A 19,215-nucleotide genomic window follows, 5' to 3' on the forward strand; every position below is an offset into this window, starting at 1 on the left:
TCAGAACAAAAGGAACTCCTGAGCTGCCTTGGATGAGCTCCCATCTCTTTGACAACGCCTTCAGAATTTTGCTCAGCAAGGGTTGTTTTCCTTGCAAAACCTTTGCTAACGCGGTGTAGCTTAGGAGATATAGGGAATGCGTTAGAATTGGAATATGCCTACCAGCATATAAATCCAACTGGTCTACCTCCTGGCTAGATGACCTGGGGTCTGCCCACTCTCCATCTCCCCTTCTTCCCTGGCTCCAGGAGAAAAAGATTCAACTCTTTCTATGAAACAGTCCTGCTTAGAATAGTGGCCAGGCAATTAGCCCAAGCCCAGTAAATAGCAATAAAATTGTTTTCAGGAGAAGTCTTTACCTGGCCCAGGAATGAACGGACACCTTTCTGCCTGCCGTGTTATCACACTGACTAGTCAAATACTCTGTTTCTTCTCGACACCTGCTCCTCACTGTGCATTCGTCAGGGTTGCCCTTCTAACTTTAGAGAGTATAAAATTAAGGCTGGTGAGACAGCTTAGCAGGTGAAGGCACCCACTGTCCAGCCCGGCAACGTGAGTGAGATCCCTGGAACCTGTATGGTGGACTCTTGCAAAGTGTCCTCTAGCCTCGACTCCAGTGCGGTGGCACATGCAAACCCACACACATGCACATACATGCATAGAATGAATAAATGAAATATTAGAAAAAAGTAAAGGAAGTTTGAAGTTAATCATAATCTCTACAATCTCTCAAGCAAGTAGACTAGAGTCCTTCAACACAGGGCGTGCACACACAGTGCATCTCCGGTTTCAGCTGCCCCAGGTTGTTTTACCCCTCCCTTTCTGCTTCTTTTCTTTTCTTCCTTCTCTCTTTAGTAGCTGTTTTAAGTAGTCAAACCTTGACATGATTTGCCCAAGTTCCCCAATTGCACCGTTCTGCATACATAAGCCAGTTCCAGTGTATAAAAGTTCACTCAAAAATTAACCTCCTTTTAAAAATCAAGATATATATGGTCTGCTATGTTGATGGATATAGACACAGAGTGTGAAAGGAACAGGCAAGGCTACATTCACAAGTCCCTTGAACTTGGTTAAGTTCATCATGTTGTTGTTTACAGTTTTGTTTGTTGCAAGTATCTGTGCGAATTTGCTAAGCATGCTATAACAAACAGCCACAAACTAGAGCGATTCATGAACAGAAGTTGTAGTCCAAGATCAAGGGATAATTCCCCTGTAGGCTGTGAGAGGGAATATGTTCATCACTAGCTTCTGGTGGCCATGGGCAGTCTCTGATGTCCACCTGGCTTCTGTTCTCTCGCCTTGACCCTCACATGGTCCTATTCTTGCATATGTATCTGTTTCCAAGTTCCCTCTTTGAGGACACCATTTTAATAGTAGTGACCACCCTACTCTCCAATGAACTCATCATAATGCAGTTTATGTGCAGGGACCCTCTGTGCACACAGTGTCCTATTCAGAAATACTGAGGTCTAAGACAGCCACATACAAATCTGTACGGGACAAACTCAAATCCCAGTAGTATTACTGAGGATTGCCTGCTAACTCTTCCAGATTCCTAAAGTTAGATTCACTAGAAAAAGGAAAGAAAAGATATTAAAGCCAGGTATACTAGTACTTACCTGGGGTGGCTGAGGTGGAAGGAGGAGGGATCAGGAGTTTCAGGCTAGCCTGTGCTACACAGTAAGACACTGTCTCAAAATGAAACCAGGAAATGAATGAACCAAATACCTCAGTGAGCAGATGGCCTATGTGTGCATCAAGTACTTCTTAACTAAGTCCAAAAAAGTGAAACATCCCTTTTGGTAAATCTGTGCTTCCTCCATATAGGAAGCAGACAGCTTGGTGTCTGAGCCCAGGAAGAAACGACGCCTCTGCACAAAGTCCAGGAGCAAGTGGCACAGCAGTTGTGCCTCGCAGTACTGGCATGGCCACATAGTTTGAGCATTATCCAAAAGGATGGCATGGGGGAAGTGTAGACAGGAGTAGTGCTCGGGATGCTTAACTCTCATTAACAGGAGCAAGGCTGTCTCGCCACTCTGTAGCAGTGTGAACCAACGCGATTGCTCCCCAAGCCCCAGGGCCCAGAAATCAGCAAGTCAGAATAAGACACAACCACAGAGCATGGTGGGGAGCAGGCAAGAAGATGCGGTCCCAACCCAATTACACTGTGCTGTCTGAGTGTGGCAGTCAGCCTCACAATGATCCCTCCTCCAGGATGCTTCCAGGCCAGGAAGAAGTAGGGCAAGGGACTCTCGAGGCCAGCCAGCATTTAGGTGGTGTGTCACAAAGACAATGTGTGGAGAATGTGCAGCCACACCTACCCAAGTGTGGGCTCTGAGTACCCAGGAGGTCAAGTTCCGCCTGCAGCTGTCAAGCAGGAGTGAGAATAGGCCTCAGGAGGTTTCTCCAGTCTCAGTCAGGCTAGGCCTTGTAAACTGATATAAACAAAGCCTGAGAAAGAGAAACCATTGCAAGTGGGAGCTGGTAGAGGTTCGGGGGTTGTAGTCCAAAAAAAAAAAGACCCTAAAATCCAAGCGGTTACAAACTTTGAACATTTTTGCCTTCCAGCGTTCACCTCCAGAGGTGCCGCAGGATGAAATTTTAATGCATAAAATTATTAAAAGATAATGTATAAAATATCCACCCAGCCAAAACATCTCAAATTCCTCAAACTTCTGATCGCAAGCATTTTGGATAAGGGTTCTTTGCATTCATACAAACCCTTTAGGGAATCAAAGGCGCTTAGAGCCTTGAATGTTCATCCTTCAAAAAATGAAGTCTTATTCTCTCAGAGATTTAAACAAAACTGGGGCTTAGGGAGACAGCTGAGTTAATAAAGCCACTTTGCATCTATGAGAACCCGAGTCCAACCCACAGGACTCAGGTAAAAAGGATAGGGGTGGTAGAGAGGGTATGCTTGTCACCCCAGCTCCGGGGAGGCAGAGACAGCTGGTCTATGAGCTTGCCTCACAGCCTGCCAAACCTAACTGGTGGATCCAAGTACCAGGGAAAAAGTCTATCTAAAGGAAACAAATAAAGAGATGAAAAATAACAAAACCAGAGAGCAGGGCTTGAAGATTAATACCTGATGTTAACCTCTCTTCTACACACACACACACACACACACACACACACACACACAAACACACACGAGCACGTGCGCATGCACTGCACTCCTCCCAACACCAAACACAAGCAAACAAACGAAAGAAGAAATAAAGAGAAGAAAAGAGAAGGCACAGGGATAAAACTGTGGTCTCTAGAACGGTATTTCCCTCCCATGGGGCAGGAGGATACAGACGGGCCTCAGGTACTTGGCTGCTTTTCTAGAGTACTTCTCTTAAAACACAGGCTTCGAAGTGTGGGTGTACATCCTGGATAAAGCACTTATTAGATGCAAAATCTTGAGCAAAGTCCAAAATCTCCATTAAGCTATCCTTCCCTCCAAGGTCAAATGGGGGAAGTGGCTGTCTCCTAACACTGTGTGAGGAATAAACATGAGCACAGGCGTTATGTACTCAGCAGGGCACCTGCTAACAACCTGTTCACTGTTCAATCATTAGTAAGATCTACACGATTACTAAGCGGGGAAGGCAGGTGGATACAGGGCCTCGGGTAGCTAGCTCTTACAGTGCCCTTGTGATAATTAGGAGGAAAGCATTTTCCTTTGTAAGGATGTATTCATTCCGCTATGCAATAATAGTGAAGGAGAAACTAAAGATTGATGGGCAAAAGTTTGTCATGAAGAGTGGTTTGTTCTGGGTTCAACTAATAGAATGGGCTAGCCTTCGATATGAAGTGTCTCCTGCAGGTCCGAGTACTGAATACTTGGTCACCATTTGGTATTGTAATTTTTGGAAGGTTCTGGAAGCTTCAGAAGGTGGAACCTAGAAAGAGGAAGTGGGTCAATGGGACAGGTCCTTCTAAGGGTCTTGTGCCTGCTACTCTTTACTGACCTCAATGAAGTGAAGAAGGCCATCCTCCAGACACTTCCACCACCATGATTTTTTCAGCCGAGTGCACAGGAACAAGAGTTCAAGGACTGAATACTTCCACCCTTAAGATTCTGCAGAGTTTTCCCCAAGGAGATGATGGTTTGAATAAGGACCATCCCTGACAGTTTGGGCATTTGTATGGTGATTTCCAGTAGGCGGTGCTATTTGAGGAGGCTCAGGAGGTGTGGCCTTGTTAGAGGAAGTACCTTCGCCGGGAGTTGTGAGTTGAGAGGTAAAAAGGCTTGCTCTTTTAATAGTTTGCTTTCTTACTGATTCATGATTATGGTTCACGATGTGAGTTTTCAGAGTCTACTCAATCCACTCATCCCTGCTGCCGGCTGCCTCCACTCCACCATCATGGACTCACCCTCCAGAACCATGAACCTAAATGAACTCTTTCTTTTATAACTTGTCTTGGTGATGATGTTTGTTCACTTCAACAGAAGAGACGTTACTGGAAAAGGAAGCCAATACTTAAGAGCAATGATCTCTGAGGGGGATAGAGGGATTTGAAAGATGCTTAAAAGACAAGGCGAACTGGTCCTCTTTTCCTATGGATCTTGCCTGAAAATGCTCGCTTAGCTTCAGCCTGGAGTCTTCTTATATGCACACGAGAAGAGCTGCAAACATTCTGAGTGCTGCACACATACCTGCGCAAGAATTCTCTCTCCCTTCTTTCTCTCTATGCTCAGGGACTCCCAGTGGCCTCACAGTCATGCAAATGGACTTAGTCTTATGGTCTCTATTACTAAAACACCGTCCCTGTGGGTAGGAACATCCTCTTTACAAAGCACCTCTTAAATGCAGGACCTCTAACAGACCCCTCTCCAAGGACTCCTCCCCTTCTACTGAGCCTTACTGAGCATCTGTCTACAGCATCTGATGAGCCACCAAAGGTCTGAAAGCTCTTTTGCTTCAGACCCTACAGGTACCTGCCTCTGCTTCCTATTCATTACCTCCCTCCAGAGTTCTCTCTGTCCATCCTATCTTTACGTGGACACGTGGACTAGAATCAGGAAACAGTTCCTTCTCTCTGACCAGCAATACCGCAGGACTGCTGACCCTGAACTCAGAATGTGATCATTCATGAGAATGTGAGTGAAGGGACGGTAGGGTCTCTATGTTTTATAGGCACTTGGCATCACTCAACTGTAATGAATGAATCTGAAAACACATTGTTTTTTTAATACTTCCTTCTGTTGTTGTTAATGATTTACTCCTTTTAAATTTTATGTGCATTGGCTTTGCCTGCATGCTTGTCTATGTGAGGAAGTCAGATTCCCCTGAAACTGGAGTTACACACAAGATGGTTGTGAGCTGTCATGTGGGTGCAGGGAACTGAACCCAGTTCCTCTAAACACAAAATCAAAAAACAGATCTTAGAATGAACATACTAATGGCAAAGGAATGCACAGATGTTGAAAACGTCAGGCAGGGCCTCCACAGTGTTTAGCTTTCTGATGCTGATGCTTTCCCTCACCCTACGAAAGGACCACTGGCAAAGGATGCAGGAGAGTGGGTCTAGCAAGGCCCTGGATGCTGGGGACCAGCTCCAGCAGGGTCAGGTACTGAGGTGGGACACAGCAGGGGAAAAAGGACAAAGGCTGATGGCCTCTGGCTGTTCTGGGGGCCAGAAGCTGATGGCCTCTGGTTATTTAACTCTCTCTTGAAACTCTGTAGCTAATAGCTACTTACTTTAGGCAACTCTTCTGTCCTGAACTCTTTGCTATTGCCTGGCCAAAGGTTGTTGGCTTCTGGCAATTTGACTCCCACTGATAGCAGCTGGGGAATTAGAAAAAAAAAAGGTGTAGTTTCTCTCTGCATCAACCAGGCATGAGGTTTGGAGTCCATTAACTCTTCTTGAGCCAGAGAGAAATGAAGAGGAAGAAAGGAAGAATTCAAGTGCACACAAAGACACATACAGACACACACACTTCGGCCGGACCTGACCACATAACTCAACAATTCCACAAGTGTTCATCCATACTTACAAACATACACATATACCTACACACATATGTTTAAATATACATATAGACAAACAGACATATACATACATACACATAAATTATACACTATATATGTGTGTGTGTATATATGTGTGTATATATATACATATATATATATATGTATATGTGTGTATGTGTGTGTGTATGTGTGCATATATATATATATATATATATATGTAATTTGGTGGATGGAACTGAGCCCCAAAAGCGGCTTTATTTCTTCTCTCTGAACTTCTTATACTTTCTTAGAGAAAAGTTCTTTATAAAAGAGTTGCCTCACCGGGCGGTGGTGGCACACGCCATTAGTCCCAGCACTTGGGAGGCAGAGGCAGGTGGATTTCTGAGTTCGAGGCCAGCCTGGTTTACAAAGTGAGTTCCAGGACAGCCAGGGCTATACAGAGAAACCCTGTCTCGATAAAAAACAAACAAACAAAAAAAGATTTGCCTCAGAAATGAAATGTTACACAAAAGGGGAGTTACAACAAGATGTTTTATTCAAAGCAGTGTTTTATTTTATAAGCTCATAATAAGTTTAAAGCAACAGTTTCACACGGCCTTGTCTTGTCATAGTGCACACCTGTGGGTTCATCCTTGGATTTGACCTAGAATGAACGTTTTTCCTTGGTCACAAATCTGCCTGAAGCCTGATTCTCTTCTTCGTGCAGTTTATGAAAGCCCATTGTATTCTTTATAATGTAGCCTTTACTTACTATTCTATGAGGAAGAGGCACATTTAATTCTTGAGTCTAACTTATTACATCTTTTTGGCAAAACAACTAAAGCCATCTCCTTATACTCTCTTTCTAAAATTATTTGAATCAAATAAGGAATGCAATAAAGTGATTAATTCATCTAAACAGCATTCATTTGTGAAGGTTCCTCTTCATGTTGATCTGCAGGAAATTTGCTCAACAGAGTGGGGTGAAGCCCGGGGATCATTAGGTTATGTGACAGTGACAGGAAGGGCATACCAACAGCAAGAGTCAATCCTGAGATGAAGTCTCTGAGGACCTCGCGTCTCAGCGCTCACCCACTGCAACCATGCCAGGCGGTGGACCATCTCTTAGAAAACTCACTGGCTTGCCGTAGTCTTTCCTAGATGGCTTCTCACACCTGGGATGCGGAGGCCTCTCTGCAGAGGACTGGAGCCACTCACTGCTCCACACCTCAGATGATCAAGGACCTCAATGTAGGATCAGGGACCACAAACCTCAGGACTTCACTTGCAGGGCCCCATCTCTAGGCATAAAATATTTCTTCAACTGTGTATAGGATTTGAACACACACACACACCTCTATTTCTTTCCCCTGCCCTTACCTGTCTATGTCCCTCCCTGACTCCTTAAATACTTTTCCTACTTAAACCACCCAAAACCAACAGCAAAGAAAAATGGTGAAATACCCCATAACAGTGGACACTCTGAACAGTGAGGAAAAGGAAATTCCCCCCAAATTTCAAAAAGTAACTAGGTTTGTGGACAAGACCGTTATGCTGAGTGTGTGTGATGAGAAATGACAGATGTGCCTCCTGGCTCCTATGGCTCGCTAGCACAGTCAGGTTCTTCCCTGGAATTCAGTCTGACCTAGAGAACAGCTCTTAAACCAGTTTCCTGCAGCATGCTCCTCGATCACTGTTTGAATCTCAGAGCCTGATCACAAGGGAGCAGCGCGCTGGCTACATGTAGTCAACCCGTTCTCCGGTTCCCATGAGAGGATACACTCACAGTATTACCTTCATTCGCAAACTTGAAGGAAAGGCCTGCTTCCCATTTCCAGGACCTACCTTTCCGAAAGTCTTGGAAGACACTGACGGATACTATTGTGTTTATAAAAAGATAGAGGGGGGGGGGGATATGTTTTGGTGGATATGTAGTTTATTCAGAGCATGGGGATGGAAGTTAAGAGGGTAGTAGAGACAGAGAAAGGGGGGGGCGGATCGAGGCCACGAGCACGGGAGAGAGGGGGTAGGAAATGAGGAGAGAGGGGGAAAGGGCGACAGGACAGAGCAGGAGCAAGAAGGCAAGAGCAAGAGAGGGGGGTTGAGTAGCCCCTTTTATAGTGAGCCAGGCACACCTGGCTGTTGCCAGGTAACTGTGGGGCGGAGCTTAGACAAAATGCTAACAGACACCTGAGTGAACATTCTGCTTCCTGCCAGCTTCACAAAGCCCAAAGCTTTCTCGTTAAGTTGACGGATGTTGATAAAGTACTTGATAGACAGTGCTGTGCTCTAAAACGTTCCATTCATCTTCTGAATGCTCGTTGCTGGTGTCACCATTTTGGAAGGCTGTGTAACAGCAAGGAGGTAGGGTCCAGTTGGCAGACCTAGACCACTAGGAACAGGCCCCTACAGGTAACATCCAGTCTGTGGCTCCCGAGGGGCGTGCTCTCTGCTCCCTAAGCTGTGGCCATGGTAACAGCAGACACTATGTCATGACCCGAGATGCTCTGCTATGCCCTCCAAACCACGATGCTCTAGCTGAGATCCTCAGAGCTGTGAAGCAAAATAAATCCCACCTCCCTTAAGTGACTTCTGTCTGGTATCACGGACACATTAGCATCAAAGTTACTAACGCCAATGCCCATGCTCAGCAGCACAAAATCTGAAGCGACATTCATTCACAGCATGCTCCTGGATGTATTTCAAAAGCAACAGAGGAGGAGGAGTACAAGAAAGGAAAACCACATTATCCACTGCACTTTCTCAAACCACAGCTTAGCATTCCCCAAGATGCATCCCTGGAATATAGAATCTAGTGATGAAACATGACCCTAAGCACAAGAACTGATGTTTCTTGTACCAGTGAGCTGGCCTCTAGGTGCATAGGACAGTCACGTCTCCTGGGACAATGAGAAAAATCACGGAAGACATGCAAGTAAAAGTCACCTTACCTTTCTCCCTTCCTAGGGTGACAGGTATGTGAACAACTTCAGGAGATACAAAATTAACTCCAGTATTTTACTGGTAAAGAGCTCGCAGGTGTGAGGGCCCGGGTTGTAAAATTGCTTTCCCTACAAGCTTGATGACCTGAGTTCCATCCATAGAAACCAGGGATAACCGAGGTAAGCTACTCTTGTTTTCTGTCCTACTTAGCGGTATCAACATGACACATCCTGAAGCCATCTGAGAGTGAAGCCCCAACTGAGGGATTGCTTCTATTAGACTGACCTGTGGGGACATCTGTGGGGAAGTGTCTTAATTATTAGCTGATGTAGGAGTTCACAACACATTGTGGCCTGGATAATCCCTAAGCAGGTAACTCCGGATTCTATAAGGAATCACGGGCTTGGGACCAAGCCAGAAAGCATCGTTTCTCCATGGCTTCTGCTTCAAGCTCCTCCTTGAGTTTCTACCTAGGCTTCCATCAGTCATGGACTTGTGACTTGGAAGTGTGAACCCAATAAATCATTCCTTCCCCTAAGCTGGTTTTAGGTAAAGTTTAGATAAATCTCCCCTTAGCAGCTTTACCAAAGCAACAGAAAGAAACCAGAAGTGTGACCGTCACCTCCACACGTGAGCAATGGAAGACACACATACACACACACAGACTCAAAATACCCACTATTAATAACATTTTTAAAATTAAAAATCAGTGAACTCTTTTTAAAAGATTTACCAGTTTAGGTAGAGAGAGTTTAAATACCCCCAAAACTAAGTGATTTAAACTCCTTAGCAATTGTAAAATTATGGCTTTAAAAAAAAACTTTAAATTTTTTTCTACTATATATTTATTTTATCTTATGTGAATGGGTGATTTGCCTGTGTGTATAGCTGATATGAATGCCCGGACATCAGACTTCCTAGAGCTTGAGTTACAGATGGTTGTGAGCCACCATAAGAGTGCTGGTGCCCAAACTCGGGTCTCTTTCAGAGCAGTAAGTGTTCTTAGCTGCTCAGCCATCTCTCTAGCCCTACATTCTTCTTTAACTTTTAAAAATTGTACTTCTGTGTGCATGGAGTGTGGCCATGTGAATCTGTGTGTATCTGTAGGAATCTATGTGTGTGGAGTGTGGGTGTATGTATGCATCTGTGTGTAATCTACACGCGTCTGTGTACATGCCACTGCAGGTGTGTGGAGATCAGAGGATGTCAGGAGCTGGTTCTTTTCCTTTTCCTTTTGTGTGGTCTCCAGACAAAGAACATACGACACCAGGCTTTCTTGGCCATTGCCTCCACCCACTGGGCCACCTTGCCAGCTGGATCACGGATCGTTTACCAGTGACATTGAAAGTCCTTTGCGGAGTCTCTCCCTCTTTCCAGTGACCTAATCCCATCAACATTCTTAGCAGAGTTTGTGTTTCCTTCTACAGAGAGAACAGACCTGAAAATACAAGGACTATGTAATGTTAATATTAATACAAAGAGCAACTGTGGGATGTTTAACATTACTGCGAAATTTATTTGGGTTATTCAGTTAATAGTATTATGACTATTTTTTTAAGTGTAAAAATACTTTTGGAGATGCATAGTGAAACATTTGTGGATCAAGCAGTATGATACCAGAGATAACTTGAAAATGATTGTAGAGATGAGAAATACATGGGACACAGAAGAAACGGGGTGAGCCATGGACTGATGAAGAATTGCTGGCTTTGAGTTTGTTTTGCTACTCAGCCTACTTCTATGTGTGTTAGAAATGGAGCCCAGTGAAAAGGGAAAAGTAATCGCTAAGGGGGGAAAAAAATCCAAATTTTAAATACCCATAGTAACAGAGTTCACTTGAAATGTTTCCACTAAGAATGTAGCCAGCCATGAAGACTACATAGAGTTCGTACACAGCAAGATTTCGGTAACCGGGGTCCCAGCCTTGGCTGTGCCCTCTCACCTTAAGCCTGTCCCCAAACCTCTATGGGATTCATTGTTTTATTAAAATGAGTGTGTCAGACCAGATGTCCTCCAAGGTCTCGTCCGCCATGGGAGTCAATGAAATATGAAGCCTACTTAACAATCAGCAGCAAAATAGGTCAGACAAGTAGGTTAAAGTACAACCCAGACACAGTAAATCCCAACAGCTGCTGAGACAACTCAACAGTGCATTTCTTCAGCTACAAAAGCTGAGTGCTGCACCTAAGTGTTGGGGAAGTGGATTTATCAGACCTTGGTCAAGAACTTGCCTTTGTTCCTCTTTAAGATGGGAGAGGTATATCCCAGGATTGAGACAGAATGAAGTGATAGAATTTAAGTGAATTAAGCTTCATGAAACTTTTGGCAATAGCTCGACATGAACTGACCCTCCAGGAAATAAGAAACAGTTTGACATCTGGGAAGTGCCCTGTTTCCTCTTTGATACCAGCTTTAAAAATCGGGAACCCAATACTTAGGAAGCCATAAAGACCACTACATGCTTTAAGTCAAGGGTCAACTCAGAGAAGACTCCATATGCACAAAGCCAGACAGAGTCTTACTGGGACCAAGGGAATGTCAATTCCCTCTGGAATAACCCCATAAAACTGAGAGGTGGGGAGAAGCTGGACACTGTGTCGAAACAAGCATTCCCACTGGGGAGTTTGTTCAAAATAGGGAAGCATCTATTTACCTTTCCTAGACCCGAAGTGCTACTGGTTATAATACATACTTTGCACAGCCTTTGGTCATGAAGCATATTACAGAGTGGTACTACAGAAGAGACCCTTGGTACATGTAATTAATTCAGTTCTAAGTCAGTTCAAGCCAATCAAAATAAGTTCGTTTTCAAGTTGTTACTTCAAATTAATCCCCCTAGGAAGGAGAACACCCAAGGACACTTTGGTCAGCAATAATTCCCTTCACTTTCTCTCAGTGTTACAAAGCCACAGAGATGATGGCCCATATTCCTGGAAAAAAAATTAAACCGAATGAAAAAACTTAAATAATGAGTTGAAATAGACTTGGGTGGGGTGAGATAGCACAATGGAATAAATGTGTATAATTCTTTTTTTCTGGACACCTCCGTCTGAACGGAGATGGCTGTCTATGGTCCCTAGGTAATACTGATGAACCGTGCTGCCTTCATCTTAGGACTAAAAGCCATCTTATGGCAAAGACAAACTAGACTCATACCTGTTTCTTTGTTTCTCAAGGGTTGGTCTGTGCCCCATCTGCAATCTTAACTACAAATGGTTTGGAACCATCTCTTGCAAGAAATGGCAACTGTCCCTTTGTTTCAAAAAGTTAATAACAATCTTACAACCCTACCTTCTTTCTAAAGGTTGTCATGACCACCTGCTGTTATGACTATCTTGTTACAACCATCTTGCCTTCATCTCTTTGTTTCAGAAGACTGCTATGCTGTGTCCTGCTCCTGTAGCCCAGTGAGTTTCCCATTTAGATATCCCCCACCCCTGAGCTATAAAAATCTTGTCTTCCTCACATCCAGTGCTGATATCTTGAACCCCACTTTTAGGAAGAGACATCCCGTGTGTGTGAATTAGAAGAAGAAGAAGAAAAAAAAAAAGCTTGCAATTAATTGCTTGCTTTAATTAAGTAGACCAGGATGATCTGACTCAGGGTTCTTTAACAATACATGTTGATGTCTAGTTAAAAATAAAAACCATGTGACAGTTGGGAAAGAACCTAAAGCATGTTATAGTGATATGTTTTCAATGAACTGCCCAAATCTCCTCTTGTTCTCTATGGTCAAGTCTACTGTTTTCTTGTTCACTTAATACTGAGATGGTACCTTCCTTCCCAGACAACCTCTGCAGTTTATGAGTAACTTCAGCAACCACTGAATTTGTATAATAATAATAATAATAATAATAATAATAATAATAATAATAATTTTAAAAATCTATTTATTTTTATGGAAGCAGAAGGTATCAAAAGAGACCCAAACCATCCTTTAGTCTTACATGCTGTTCCTAGATGTGACTATTCATTCACTTAATATCTGTACCATGATCAATGCAGGCAATGAGACGATCGTAAATAGCTATATGCAGTGAGCACGCATGAAAAAGGTGGGATCAAGTCACCACACTACATTTACATGCCATGGTGACAGGCACACACCTGTAATGCTAGCACTCAGAAAATAGAAGCAAGGGGGCACGGAGCCAAAGGTTATCCTCAGCTATGTGGTGACTCCAAGGCTAGCCTGTCTATATTGTTAAAAAATAAAATAAAACCCTCTTTTAGAGGTCTATACATAGGTAGGGAATAGAAACCTTTAAGTTCTCTTCAAATTGTTTTTTAGTCAAAACTATTATATCACAATTTTCTCTATGTGTCCAAATTAAGATGCTAAAATTTCACGTGGTGGTTATTCAAGTTTTGAAAAGGAGAAATGCCATAGACTTCTTCTGCCATCTCTTTCACAGTCTTATCTGAAGCTTTCTACCCAGTCTCTCCTTTTATCAGATATAAGCACCACATTAACCCTCGCCTACAAATTTCAGTTCCATTGCCTGCATTTTCCCTGACATCTAAACAGATTTTTTTCCAAACATGTCAAATGTACATTAAGGAGTTATTGCTATCCTTTACCTAACTATGACATCCTCTTTCTAGATTCCTAATAGTTTTGTCCAATGGCTCTGAAATACTAGCACAATGCGTTTAATTCTAAAACACTAGCACGATGCTTTTAATTCTGTACTCCAAGACCGGTTGACTGGTTAGTTGATCTATTGCTTGGTTTGTGCTGAGCTAGCATTATATTAGAAACAAATCCTGTGAGAATTACAAAAAAAAGTTTTAAATCTACCTGCCCCTATACTCATTCTGCATGAATGAAAAACCTGAGGCATGCAATGGCTTTCTCCAGGCAACAGAGACAGGAAGCAGCACAAGTGGTCCAGGCCCTTGGTGTCTCACAGCTAAGCACATTGGCATGGTCCCCGTCCACTTGATCATCTCTAGTGTTCTTCATTCCTGCCCCCTTGAGCAGCCACCTGGCTTGTTGGGGATTGGTTGTAATGCTGTGATTCAATCGGAAATCTCCATGTCCAAACGCTAAAGGTCCTTGTCCCCAGTTGGTTTTTGATCGATCAATAAAGATGCCAGTGGCCAATGGTTAGGCAAAGGGAGACCGGGTGGGACCCTTAGAGGTGCCCAGGCTAGGACACAGTGGGGAGGAGAAGGAGAAATTTCCATGAAGTTGTGGGATACAGGTGGACATAGGAGCTGCAGGAAATAGAGCCAAGCAGTCATGTGAAATTTCAGGTAAGTGGCCACTGGTGGAGGATTAATGTACCCAGCCTTTGAGATAACCAGGGCATTTTAAAACTAACTGGTGTGTGTGTGTGTGTGTGTGTGTGTGTGTGTGTGTGTGTGTGTTCCATTCTCTAATCCGATAGCCCCTGGGCAGGTGTGCACTTGCATCCAGCCCCCAGGAGCCAAAGCACTGTAGCTAAAATCTACTCTGGTTCCCATCTCAAAAGCTTTCCCTCAATAAATCAGCAGCCAATCAATGATGCCACCACAGGGGGGCTAAACCTGCACTCCAGATTTCTTCTAAAAAGTGTAGGGAGGACTACCTGCTGAGAAGTAGACAAAGCTGCCACACAAGAGACTCCACATCACCAAGACAGAGGATGCAGCTGAGATGTAGCTGACCTTAACTTGACTGTCTGACCTTGGCGGACTTTAGGAAAGAAAATTACAGTTGCCCCTGCTCCTTTTGTTTCTTTCGTTGTTTTTGTTGGTTTGATTTTATATTTTTCAAGACAACCCTTGTTTCATTGTAGCCCTGGCTGTCCTGGAACTTGCTATGTAGACTTCTGTGTTTTATAAAAAGGAAGGAAGGCCAGGGATATGTGTGATGGAGGCACGGTATGATGAGGAGGAAAGGGTGCCTCTGCAGGCCCATGCTGAGGGTATAGTATAGAATAAAGTTTATTTAGGACATTGGGAAGGAAGTTGAGGGAGTAGAGACAGAGAAAGGCGGGGGGGGGGGGAGGAAGAGGAAAGAAAAGGAGAAAGAGGAGGAGGACGAAGAGGAGGAAGAGGGGGAAGAGGAGAAGGAAAAGAAGAGGAGGAGGAGGAAGTAGAAGAGGAAGAGGAAGGAGAGGCCGGCCATGAGCATGGAGAGAGGGGGAGGGAAGGGAATGGGAGGAGAGAGGGTAAGGAACAGGAGCAAGAGGAGAGAGTAAGAGAAAGGGGGCAAGCTGTCCCTTTTATAGTGTGTCAGGCACACCTGGCTGTTGGCAGGTAACTGTGGGGCGGAGCCTAGACTAAATGCCATCATAGACCAAGTTTAATGGCCTTGACCTCAGAGATTTGCTTCCCTCTGCCTCTTAAATCTTGGGATTAAAGGAGTGGGCCACCAACACTGGGCTGCTCTTTCTACCCACAGGTTCCATATCAACCAACTGCAAGTTTTAACATAAGAAACTTTACATCCTTAATGACTATAGAGAGACTTTTTCCCATTTGTTTATTTATTTGTTTGTTTGTTTGTTTGCTTTGCATCCTGATCACAGCCCCTCTCATACAGCCTCTCCCCCATCTCTCCTCCTCTTTTCCTTGGTGAAGGGAGAGCTTACCTGACACCTGTTTACAAAACACACAGTATAACTATGATGTGGATATAATATGTAACCCCAAAGGCTCAGTAGATCCAGGCACTGATAGGTGACCTTGAGGGCTCTGGCTTTTCGGTGGAATGATTGGGGGCAGGCACTTCCAACTTGAAGAATTCTTCTTGGCAGGCATCAGAAGCTTTCAGAGCAGGGGTCTGCATGGAGGGAGGAGGTCATTGGAGGCGTGTGTAGCTACAACTCATTCTGGGCCCTTCTCTGTCTCTCTGTTTCCTAGGAATGCAGGTGAGCAACCCTGCTCCACCATCATGTTCTGCCACACCACCAGCATTGACCAAAACCCTCCAAAGTAAGCTTGCTCCTTTAAGTTTCGTTTGCCATATATTTACGTGACCATGATGACAAACACAACACCGTAGGCGTGTACAGCGTACAGGGAAACATACGTGACACGTGCAGACGACTTAAAATGGCAACCAGAGAACTGCACGGGTTACCTGTGAATAATACCCTCTTTGATAAGACATTTGACTGAGCATCCTCAAGTGGTGGTGCCTGGAGGGCCCCTGGAGCACTCGCCTATAGATACGGAGGAATGGCTATGCCATTTATAGTCACTGTCTCAAGGCACACAAAGTACAAGTTCTTAGGAAACCCCCGCCCCCATGGAGGAAGTTGTATGGTTTCCCCATGGAGGTTCTGAGAATTTTTGTTCTGAATACTAAGGCATCCACATGTGGCCTATCTGCGGGGTAAGAGGGGATTGTGGTGTCCTATGGGGGGGGTGAGGAAGAACTGAAAGTGGTCATCCCAGGAAGGTCTCTTAGCAACGCATGGGTAGCCTGAGGCGGCACGAGGTCATTACAGCGAATGCACAGCAATCCATCCATCCCGTAGATCCACACATCCCAACATTAAAATCATGACACATACCACATGATCTGAGCTCTTTATGTTTTATAGAAACAGGCTGTGGGCCCAGAAAGTTGATCTGTAACTGCCGAGTTCTCCCATTACTGCAGCTTTTTTTTTTTTTTTTTTAATGACAGACACCACTAAGCAGATTTCATCTTACATTTTAAAAAAAAAAAAATCTATCAATGGGAAAAGGACAGTTCCTGGAACAAGTTTGAACTGTAACTCTTCTGGGGAAAGAAAAACAAAGCAAAAAACCAGAAACACCCAGTTTATCCCCTGGGGCTGCCTTTTGTGTCTCTAATCTCAAAACAAAGGTTAGGATTAAAAAATGTGGGCGTGAAAACGGCCCAAAGTTTTTTTTTTTTTTTTTTTGCTCTGAAGTCTAATGACAACAGGAGCTTTAAAAAAATCTCCCTGACTTTTGAGAAGACAGAGTCCTTCAAAATCCTTGGAAATGTTAAGTACTAAATTGAAGAGGTCATCTGTTGGGGGGACCTGCATTGTGTGCTGTTACCCTGTGCTCCCCAATGCTGGGAGCCTGCTTTTCAAAGGCACTCAGCACCAACACTCACATCTAAGGTCTCAATTTGCTCCTGCCTGCAATTCAAAATCAAACTCAAAAACAAACACTCTGGACTAAGTACAGGAAACAAGAGTTAAAACAGAATAATTGGCCCTTAGGATGTGACAAATATTTCTTCTTGGTGTGCAAAAACAGAACTGAAGATCTAAAAGATAGCTGTTCCAAAAGAAAGGACCAACCCAAAAACAAAACAATATGAAGACACTCAAGCAAGTGTGAGTCCTCAGTGCCAGCTGTCAGGTTAGTGTCCCTTCTCCTGTGGGAATGATGCTTCGGATTGGAATGCGGGGCCTCAAGCTGCTAAAGCCAGCGTTTGGCCACTGAGCTACATAACATGCCATTTGACAAATGGCAACTTTGCCAGACTCTTTTCACTGCATTCAAAAATGTCCCCAGCCAAGCCAAGGCATGGCTGTTTTGAACATGAAGCTTAAGCAGGCCGGCTCTTCAGAGATCACCCCCTCTTGAGCGTAAATCCCAGCCTTCCTCTCTGCAGATGGGATACTTAGGCTTTGCGTAAATCGATTTTAAACCGGTTTCCTCTTCTAAAATATTCAGACAGTAATTCTTACCTCGGAAGACAGCTGTCAGGACTTCAGAAAAATTATGTGAAAGTGTACCATGAGTTAGGTGCTTTAACATTCTTAATAGCACGAACAAGTCTAGCTCTCAATCCAAAGCTCAAGGCTTCCTTAGCCCCCAGCCTGCTATGCAGAGAGTACAAACAATATTCAAATGGAAGTCACAGACCTGATGGTTCTCCGGTCATCGAAATTAATCTTCATGCATTTGGAACCAATCATCGTTTTTTTTTTTCTTCATGTTTGTCAGTGAACTGGTCTGAAGACTGAATATGTACTAACATACAGCAGGGATTCCCGTTGTCCATTGTTCTGCGGCATTCTGGCAGGATCTGTCATGGAATGTTTGGGATCCTGCTACCTTCAGGCGGGTGCTGGAAGTCTAGCTGGTGCTGAGAGTGGTTCCTGTCACCCAGCTTGCAGGAGGTCCTGCTGTGCTGGCCCATGGGCCATGTGGTGAGGACAAGGTTCTAGTTTGAGGATGTACAAAAAAAAGAGACTCGCAGAAGTCTGCATTAAAAAATGGGCTGGGAAGATGGCCCAGAAAGCAAAGAGTTTGCCATATAATCTTAACTAAGTTAAACTCCTCAGGATCCAGGTAAAACCAGACACCACACTAAATGTCTGTGTTCTCAATGCTTCTATAGTGAGATTAGATGCAAAGACGGGAGAATCCTCTACGCTCTGGCAAACAAGAGACCCCCATCTTCTTAAGATGAGAAGTGATGCCCCTCCCCCCAAAGCCCATTTTGGCTTGTTTATTTTTGTTGTTGTTGCTGGTGGTGGTGGCAGGGGGCAGAGGCAGCAGCAGCCATTTGTTGCACTGTTGGTTCTAAGTGTGTGGGGGTGAGTGGGGGTGCATGCGTGCACACACACACTTTGGATCTACAATGGACAGGACATACCTTGACCAAAACTGCTTCGTTGTGTGTGCTTCTTGTCCTCTAAGTCAGAGGTTCTCAACCTTCCTGGTGCTGTGACCCTTTAATACAGTTCCTCATATTGTAGTGACCCCCTCCCCAACCATAAAATTATTTCCGTTGCTACTTTATAGCTGTAATTTTGCTGCTGTTATGGATCATGATATGTTTATAAAAAGATAAAGAGGGATTTTGTTCTAGGGGATGTGTGGTGAGGTGTGGGGGAAGAGGATGTCTCAGCGGGCCCATGTCAGGGCATCCCTTCCCCCTGAGCGACCAGCCACAGAATAGTATAGAATAGAGTTTATTTAGGGCATGGGGAGGAGAGTTAAGAGAGTAGTAGAGACAGAGAAAGGCAGAGAGAGAGTAGAGGAGAAGAGTAGTAGAGGCTGGCCATGAGTATGTGGAGCGAAGAGGGGGGAAGGAATGGAGGGGGGAAGGGACAGAGTGGGAGAGCAAGAAGAGAAGAGCAAGAGAACAAGAGAGGGAGGAGGGGCGAGCAGCCCCTTTTATAGTGGGTCAGGAAGGCCTACCTGGCTGTTGCCTGGTAACTGTGGGGTGGAGTTTAGACAGAATGCTAACAGATCATAATGTAGACAGAGCTGCTGCTTCCTGGTGGTCTTAGGTGACCCCATGGAAGGGTTGCTCACCAACCCCCACCCAAAGGAGTGAGACCCACAGGTTGAGAACCACTGCTGTAGAACTCATGTGAAGACCCTAAATATGGTCACCACGCATCCATATTTGTGCTCC

General features: G+C 44.4%; 1 protein-coding gene across 4 annotated transcripts in view; it reads right to left on the reverse strand.

The window, feature by feature from the left end:
* Stox2 (storkhead box 2) overlaps positions 1 to 19,215 on the reverse strand; it is a 233,800-nt gene that overhangs the window by 124,180 nt on the left and 90,405 nt on the right. The gene's annotated exons all lie outside the window — the stretch shown is intronic.

Source organism: Mus musculus, chromosome 8 (assembly GCF_000001635.26).
Source record: "Mus musculus strain C57BL/6J chromosome 8, GRCm38.p6 C57BL/6J".
NCBI classification, from domain to species: Eukaryota; Metazoa; Chordata; class Mammalia; order Rodentia; family Muridae; genus Mus; species Mus musculus.